The sequence below is a fragment of the Zea mays genome, chromosome 7 (assembly GCF_902167145.1).
Source record: "Zea mays cultivar B73 chromosome 7, Zm-B73-REFERENCE-NAM-5.0, whole genome shotgun sequence".
Classification (NCBI taxonomy): domain Eukaryota; kingdom Viridiplantae; phylum Streptophyta; class Magnoliopsida; order Poales; family Poaceae; genus Zea; species Zea mays.
Window position 1 is genome coordinate 85337913 of NC_050102.1, and position 8940 is coordinate 85346852.

Consider the following 8940-nt stretch of genomic DNA (forward strand, 5'->3'; position numbering starts at 1 on the left):
TCAAATTCAAAGGAGGAAACAACCAAGTAACACTGGAAAATTCGTTTATCGGCAAGTGACAGCACATAAACACCAATAGAATAAGTTACACATACTTACAGCCTCTGGGAATGATCCAAGCCTCCCAAGTAGCGATTGGATGGAGCCTCCAGGAACAAATTCCAGTAGAATATTTAGCGTGTTTTCCTCCCATGTCATCCCAATATACCTCTGATCAAACAACACAACCTAGATCAAACACCACAACCAAAAAAAGAGGATAACAATGTTGAAATGACAGTGTACTTACAACAATATCAGGCTAGGAGAAGTTCCTCGAGCTATGTTACATGTGCCTAGTAAAAAGACTCCCGTGTAAGAAATTTAGAGTGGAATGAATGAATAGATACATAGATAAACTGAGTCAGCGAGAAAACAACACAAGATCCATCAAATCACCAGACTCGAGATGTAAGACTAACCTGTTTGACAACGAGGATCTCACTGGACTCGAGGTCCATGCCGAGGTAGACATGCCTGAATGCTCCACTCGTGATGAGGTCGCCTACGGTCCCTAACACATTCGTCGGAAGCCAAGATCGTGGCCAAGGGCGAGGGCGGTTGCGGCATGATGCAACACGTGGGTGACGTGCCCGAGTCTGCTCCCTGTTGCCCCCAGCACCACCCGCAGTGACAGAGGAGGAGAGCAATGTGGCGAGCTTGTTGAGGGCTAGGGCGTCCGCATGGAAGGAGATGGAGCGGCGCACGGAGTAGAATCCTAATCCTCGAGGTGTCGACGACGAAGTAGCGCGAGGCGGCGTGGCACACGACGATAACAGTCGCAGAGAGGAGCACAATCCCAATGTCGTCTAAATCATTGCTGAGAGGACCTTGATGCTTCACTTATGGCGACGCGTGATGAGCTGGACCTGACTGGCGACGTGATCGAAGGTAACCTGGGCACCGGCCGCGTCGAGCTTGGTCTTGAGCTCATGGATCTCCCACACCTTGCGCAGGTCACACACCTCCATCGCTCCCATCGCCGAATCACCGACACACGCCAACGCGGATTGGATTCAAATGGGTTGGGGCCTAGGGCAGATGGGGCCTAGGGCAGATAGGCGAGCGGGCGGGAAGGTGGGCTCCTGTGGGTGGGGGATTGGGGCTGGGTGTTGCGGGAGATCTGAGAGGGACCGCAGATGGAGGAACGACAGCGGCAGCAGGGGATAGGGGTGGGTGGCAGAGGGAGGACCGCGGTGAGCTAGGGCCGGTGGGAGGTTAGGCGACGGATGGAAGACCGAGTGGGAGGGTTGCTCACGTGGAGCAGAAGGTGGGGGGCAACGCACGTAGGCGTTGGCGGACACGGAGTCATGGATGTACGGTGCAGATTCAACAAAGGCGAACAGACGGTCCAGATCTATTAAAGGCAGAACCATGGTGCACAGTGTGGTCTACCTTAGGTTCTTATAGAGTAGTAGAGATATATTTGATAAATATATTTTATATATTGATTGCTTTGTTTATGTTGATAAATACTTTTTAATATGTAGTTCACGAAAGAATTACTTCACTCCAACAAATAACCTGAAGCTCTTCTTATTCAGTTTAGGAGAAGTTAATGTATAATCTTTACCATCAATTATTTTTTTGTTCAAATATTTTTTTAAATAGTGTTTTAACTATATAGTTTATAAAGGGAATAATAAAATATTGAAGCCTTTTATCGTTCCAAGTTTCACCTCAAATTTTAGTTTAAAAAATGTGGATCTACGTTTTGAACTACCAAACTCTTGCTATTATTATTTGTTTACTTTAGAAGAGATATATTTTTATAAAAGGATTGAAATCATTATTATAAGTCATTTTATCTCGAATCTATTAGAAAATTCCTTAAAATAGCCAAAATGTGATTTTGGGTGTTACAACCCTCGTCGTTCGATCAGCAGTGCTGGAGGTGTGATTGTCTCGCCCGTTGGTGAGGGCAATCCTAGGCTGAACAGTATGGTCAACCTGGTCGCCATGCTCAACACCGAGCTGGACCACACCCTTGATGAGTTGGAAAAGGTTCGGGCGGAGGTTGCGGAACTGTGTGTTGAGCGCGCAACGCACCACTATTTGGATGGTGGTTCTCCCGCCCTTGTCGGGATTCAGCACCCTTATCGTTTGCCACCCGTGGTCGCTTTGATTATGGTACCCCTGACTGCAGGACCCAGATAGATTTAGATCCATAGATTGATGGAGTCGGAGTCTGTAATAAGGCTAAATTCAGTGTCTTAGTCTTAGTTAGAGTTAGATTGCTTATCATATATTTGGATGCTTGTCGTGATGAACTTGTAATGAAGTTGGATCTTTGTAATGATTGTCACCAAGGTGTGGGTATCCCCTACCACTTGGTGTAGTTATTAATAAAGTCAGTTATTTAGTTGGGCAATCCCTTTATTTCCATTTTCCTCTTTATCTGAGAAGCTGTGTTGGGAGTCAGTGAAGATGATCAATTGTTCAGTGTTATAAAGATTTCCATATATCTTTTCTCATGCTGAAAGACTGCAGAGTTAGATCTGATGTGTGTCCTTTCTACAGATGTCTGAGAAAAGGCGTCGAGGTGCAAGGTGTGCTCAGCAGGAGCAACAGGCACCCCAGGAGGAGGCACCTCAACAGCAGTTGCCACCGCCACCCCTGATGACTATTGAGCAGATGTTCCTGATGCAGACCCAAGCAGTCCAAGCAATTGGTTAGACTTTAGCAGCAATGCAGCAAGTGCAGCAGCACCCACCCCCACCTCAACCCCAAGTGCAAGTTCAGATGCCACAAGTGCCCAGAGACAAGCGGGCAGAGTTCATGAGGGGCCATCCCCCTGTTTTTTCCCATTCTGCTGATCCCATGGACGCTAAAGATTGGCTGCATATCGTGGATCATGAGTTGCACACTGCTCAGTGCAACGATCGCGAGAAGGTGTTATATGGACCTCGTCTGCTAAGGGGAGCAGCATAGTCCTGATGGGAGTCTTACCTCGCCACTCATGGTGACCCTGAATCCATCACCTGGGAGGAGTTCAGGGACAACTTCCGTCGTTACCATGTGCCTGAAGGACTGATGATAGTAAGGAAGGAGGAGTTTCTAGCTTTGAAGCAAGGCCCCCTGTCTGTCAGTGAGTACAGGGACAAGTTTCTGCAGCTGTCACGCTATACGCCAGAAGATGTTAATACAGATTCTAAGAGGCAGTATCATTTTCTGAGAGGTTTGGTTTACCCCCTTCACTACCAGCTGATGAATCACACTTTCCCCACCTTCCAGCATTTGATCGATAGAGCCATAATGACTGAAAGGAAGCGTCGGGAGATGGAAGACAGGAAACACAAGATTGGTGGATCTCAGGCCAGGAGTAGCAGGCGTCCCCACTACTCAGGCAACCCAGACCAGCAAATCAAGCAAGGACACCCCCAAGGTCACTAGCATCAGCGTCAGCACCAGCAGAAGTACTAGAGGCAGTTTCCTCAACAGCAACACTGTCAAAGCAACCAGTAGGGAGGAAATCAGTACCAGCGTCAGAACAACCAGGCACCTCGCCTTCCTGACCCAGCAATCAACCAGAACAACCAAGCAGCTCCAGCACAAGTAGGAGGTCGTGCATGCTTCTATTATGGGGAACCAAACCACTGGGTGAAGCACTAGCCAAAGAAGGCAACTCAGCAGTCGCCAGCAGTCAACCCTTCAGTAAGACAAGGAGCACCACAACAAGCACCAGGAGGCCGTGGTCAGGCTTACAACCGTGGAAGGGTGAACCACCTAGAAGCCGAAGCAATCCAGGATGCTCAGGACATGGCAGTGAGTATGTTTCCAGTCGAATCCCATCCAGCAAAAGTATTATCTGATACTGGTGCCACACATTCTTTTGTGTCTACATCATGGGTAGAAGCACATAACATCCCCATAGAACCAATGATTCCACCTTTAAGAGTTAAATCAGTTGGGGGAAAAGTTTAGTCCGATAGGATGTATCCAAATCTAAGGATTGAAATAAGGGGGATAGACTTCCCCGCTAACCTAGTAGTGATGGGTACTCAAGGGTTAGATGTCATCGTAGGGATGAATTGGCTATATAGAAACAAAGCCACCGTCAGTTGTGATAAGAGGACAGTCAAATTGGTGTCCCCATCCGGAAAGGAAGTAGTAACTGAACTGTATTTGCCTGAACTAGAAGAAGGAGCTTGTCACTATTTGTTGGTAGATGACAAGGAGGCCAACCCAATTGAGGATATTAGAATTGTGTCGGAGTTCCCCGATGTGTTTCTCGAGGAGTTACCAGGCTTGCCACCCGAAAGGAAAGTTGAGTTTTCCATAGAGCTTATCCCAAGCACCGCCCCAATTTCCAAGAGAGCATATCGAGTGTCCGGACCAGAATTAGTGGAACTCAAGAAGCAGATTGATGAATTGTTAGAGAAAGGCTACATCAGACCAAGTACCTCGCCTTGGGCAGCCCCAGTGCTATTTGTGGAGAAGAAGGATGGAACAAAGAGGATGTGCATTAATTACAGATCCTTGAATGAAGTCACTATCAAGAATAAATACCCTTTGCCAAGAATTGAGGATCTATTCGATCAGTTGAAAGGAGCCAGTGTGTTTTCGAAGATAGATCTAAGGTCAGGTTATCATCAGCTCAGGATCTGACCTTTGGATATACCAAAGACATCATTTATCACCAAGTATGGGCTGTATGAGTTCACTGTCATGTCATTCGGTATGACGAATGCGCCAGCTTATTTCATGTACTTGATGAACAGCGTGTTCATGGACTACCTAGACAAGTTCATAGTGGTGTTCATTAATGATATCCTTGTATATTCCTAGAATGAGCAAGAGCATGAAGAGCATTTAAGGAAAGTATTGCAGAGGCTACGAGATTGTCAACTGTATGCCAAGCTTAGCAAGTGCGAGTTCTGGATCAGCGAAGTCCTGTTCTTGGGTCATATTATAAACCAAGATGGACTAGCTGTGATCAAATAAGGTAGCAGCGATTTTGGACTGGAACACCGAAAGATGTCCGAGGAATCAAGAGTTTCATTGGAATGGCCAGTTACGATCGGCGTTTCATTGAAGGTTTCTCCAAGATTGCCAGGCCAATGACAGCCTTGCTAGCAAAGAAGGTTGAGTTCAAATGGACCCCAGCGTGCCAAGAATCATTTGAGACGTTGAAGAAGAAGTTGACATCAGCACCGGTATTGATTCTGCCAGATGTTCACAAGCCATTCTCAGTATATTGTGATGCTTCGTACACCGGACTGGGATGTGTGTTAATGCAGGAAGAGAAAGTAGTGGCATACTCGTCCCACCAGCTAAAGATTCATGAGAAGAATTATCCCACTCATGATCTGCACCTAGCAGTAGTGGTTCATGCACTGAAGACCTGGAGACACTATTTGTATGGGCAGAAGTGTAATATCTACACGGATCACAAGAGTCTCAAGTACATATTCACCCAGTCAGAATTGAACATGAGGCAGCGGAGATGGCTGGAGTTAATCAAAGACTATGAGCTAGAAATACATTATCACCCAGGCAAAGCGAATGTGGTTGCAGATGCTTTGATCAGAAAGAGTCAAGTTAATATGTTGGTCGCTCATCCGATGTTGTACGAGCTAGCAAAGAAATTCGACAGGCTGAATCTCGGATTTATGAATAACACCCAAGGAGTGACAGTCGAGCTGGAACCCACTCTAGAGCAAGATATCAGGAAAGGTCAGAAAGACGTTGAGAAGATCAACGAGATCTGGCAGCTGATCATAGATGGGAAATGCCCAGATTTTCGTGAAGACGTAGAAGGAGTAGTATGGTTCAAGGATAGACTGTGTGTTCCCGACATCAAATTGATCCAGGAGCTGATTCTAAAGGAAGCTCATGAGATTGTGTATTCTATACACCCTTGTAGCGAGAAGATGTACCATGACCTAAAGAAGAGATTCTGGTGGTACGGTATGAAAAGGGAGATAGCAAAGTACGTTGCCAGATGCGACAGTTGTCAGAGAATCAAGGTAGAACATCAGAGGCCCATAGGTTTGTTGCAGCCATTGCAGATTCCTTAGTGGAAATGGGATGAGATTGGGATGGACTTTATAGTTGGTCTGCCTCGCAATTTTTGGCAGCAGCTACATGAGGCTTTGGGCACACACTTGAAGTTCAGTTCAACTTATCACCCATAGACAGATGGTCAAACAGAGAGAACCAACCAGATCCTCAAAGACATGTTGAGGGCTTGTGCATTGCAAGACAAGTTAGGTTGGGACAAGAGGCTACCATATGAAGAATTCTCCTACAACAACAGCTATCAGGCCAGTCTGAAGATGTCACCATTCCAAACACTCTACGGAAGGAATTGCAAAACTTCGTTGCATTGGGACCAACCCGGCGAAAGGCAGGTGTTCGGTCTAGATATTCTGCTTGAGGCTGAAGAGAACATCAGAATGGTCTGAGAGAATCTAAAGACAACATAGTCCAGACAGCGAAGCTATGCTGACACCCAAAGAAGAGAACTAAGTTTTGAAGTGGGAGATTATGTCTACTTGAAGGTGACACCGATCAGAGGAATCTAATGGTTCGGAGTCAAAGGCAAGCTAGCACCTCGATACATCGGACCATACTAGATTCAGGCAAGATGTTGAGAAGTGGCATATCAACTCAATTTACCAGAAAGTCTGTCAGTTGTGCATGACATGTTCCATGTGTCTGAGCTGAAGAAATGCTTGATACTGCCAGAAGAGCAGTTGCCAACAGACGACCTTGAAGTTCAAGAAGATCTAACATATATTGAGAAGCCAACTCAGATTCTGGAGACAGCAGATCGGGTTATTCAAAGAAGCACCATCAGGATGTGCAAAGTCAAATAGGGCCATCACTCAGAAGAAGAAGCAACCTGGGAAAGAGAAGATGATTTGAATGCCAAGTACCCTAAACTCTTTGCTAGCCAACCGTGAATCTCGAGGGTGAGATTCTTTTTAAGGGGGATAGGTCTGTAACACCCTGAATTTGGGGGTATAAAATTTCTTTCTAACTATCTACCAAATTCAGGTGTTACTCTTGTCTCTCTCTCTCTCTCTCTCTCTTTTAGCTAGAATCAAGTTAATTAGGAGAGGGGTTAATTATTTATTTTGTCAAAATTAATGTAAGTCATGAATTGTTGCATCATGCTGAGCCCAAAATATTCTTTGAATTGAGGCACATAATTGATTTGGTTTGAATTTAAAACTTGGTTTGAATTTGAATTGAAAACTCTAGAGAAAATAAAATAGAAAAGCCATTAGAATTCTAGGAAAATAGAAAAACCTCAATTCAGCCCGAGCAGCCCAACCCAGCCCATCTAAGCGCCCGTGCCCTAGCGCCCGCCGCCCCTGACAGGTGGTCCCCACCTATCGACGCCAGCCTGTGCCTGCGCTCTCTTCCTTCTCTCTCTCTCCCGCTCGCTGCCCAGTGGGGCCGATTTGTCGGCGCCAAACTCCTCTACGCGCACGTGCTTTCTCTCGTTGTACCGTGGGCCACGCTCGTCAGCGCAGAAGCCCGTTCACTCATCCGTTCTCGCTGACCCGTGGGTACTGCCGGTCAGAACCGTCCCCCCCTCGAACCGCCCGCGCTCCTCGTCGTGGACGCGCCCACGTCCGTGCGTTTCCCGGCCACGACCCACGTGCCCGAGCCTTTTCTAGAGACCACCCACACTCACTCGCCTCTCCCCGCTCAGTTGCACACTCAGCCGAGCACCATCGCCTTCTCTCTCGCTCTGCAAGCGCGCCCAGGAAGACCGCCCCCGTTCACCATGTCCGCGCGCTCGTTCTGCCGCCACCGTTGGGCGCTCACCATGCCCTTTGCCTCGATAAGTCCCGCCTCGGTGTCCGCAACTTGGGACATGCCTCAATTTACTCTCCCCTCTATGGTTCCCTCTGCCCGTGCTCACCGGTGCGTTCCTCGCGCAGCTGGGGAGCCGCCATTGTCGACCCAAGCCTTCACCGTGTCTCTGCTGCCATTCAAGGGTCCCAGAGTCTCTTCTCAAGGTAACCAACCTGTCTCGCCCCCAATTTATCCTTTCCATGTTCTCGTCTGGGCGCGATTGCTCGCCGGAGTGTAGTTGTGCTGCAGCCGAGACATTCCACCGCGGACAGTTGTTCTCCGGTGCCTCTACGTCGTTGTCGTGGCCATGACCGCGTTCGCTATATTCCCCTGAACCTCCTAGAGCCTTTCTCGGCGTCCTGAGGACCCCAGTGCGCCCGCGCCCTCATCTCCAGCGAACCTCCGCCGTAGACGCGAGCAGCGCCACCACTGGCGGTCGAGGGACCTAGCTGTTAGATCCTAGGCGTTCTCCTGAGATCGGGCGGCCCGGATCTAATCAAACCTAATCTAATCCTAATCATCTGATTCAAACCCGATCACTCGGATTTGCACCCTCACCCGCGCCCCTGCCGCTAGGCCCGTCCTGTCAGCCCTACCTCAGGTCGCTGACACCCCGAGCCCACCCGTCAGTGCTTGCTGCGCGCCCGCGCGCTCGTCTATGAGATCTAATCTCGACCGTTGATCGTGGATCTGACGGCTGAGGAGACCCCGTACCCCTTCGCTTGGCGGTTTTGTTAAAAAACCCCTCGGGTTTATGAGAATCAACCCGTCATCCCTAGGTTTTATGAGCAGGATCCTGGTTTCTTATAAACAGACCCCTGACCTTTTAAATAATCACATATTTGGGCTTAATTTTGTATTTCAAACTTCAAAACTTGTTTATTTCATATTTTTTCATATGAACTCCAAATTTAGTGATTCAAATTGCAAAATGTTCATAGGAATATTATCTGTTCAAATAAATTATGTTCACCCACAGTTTGTGCACTTTATATTTATGCTTAACATATAGACTAGTGTATATAATAATTAGTTTATGAAACAAAATAAATAAAAGGGAAACCCTAATGGTACTTAGATGTATAATTT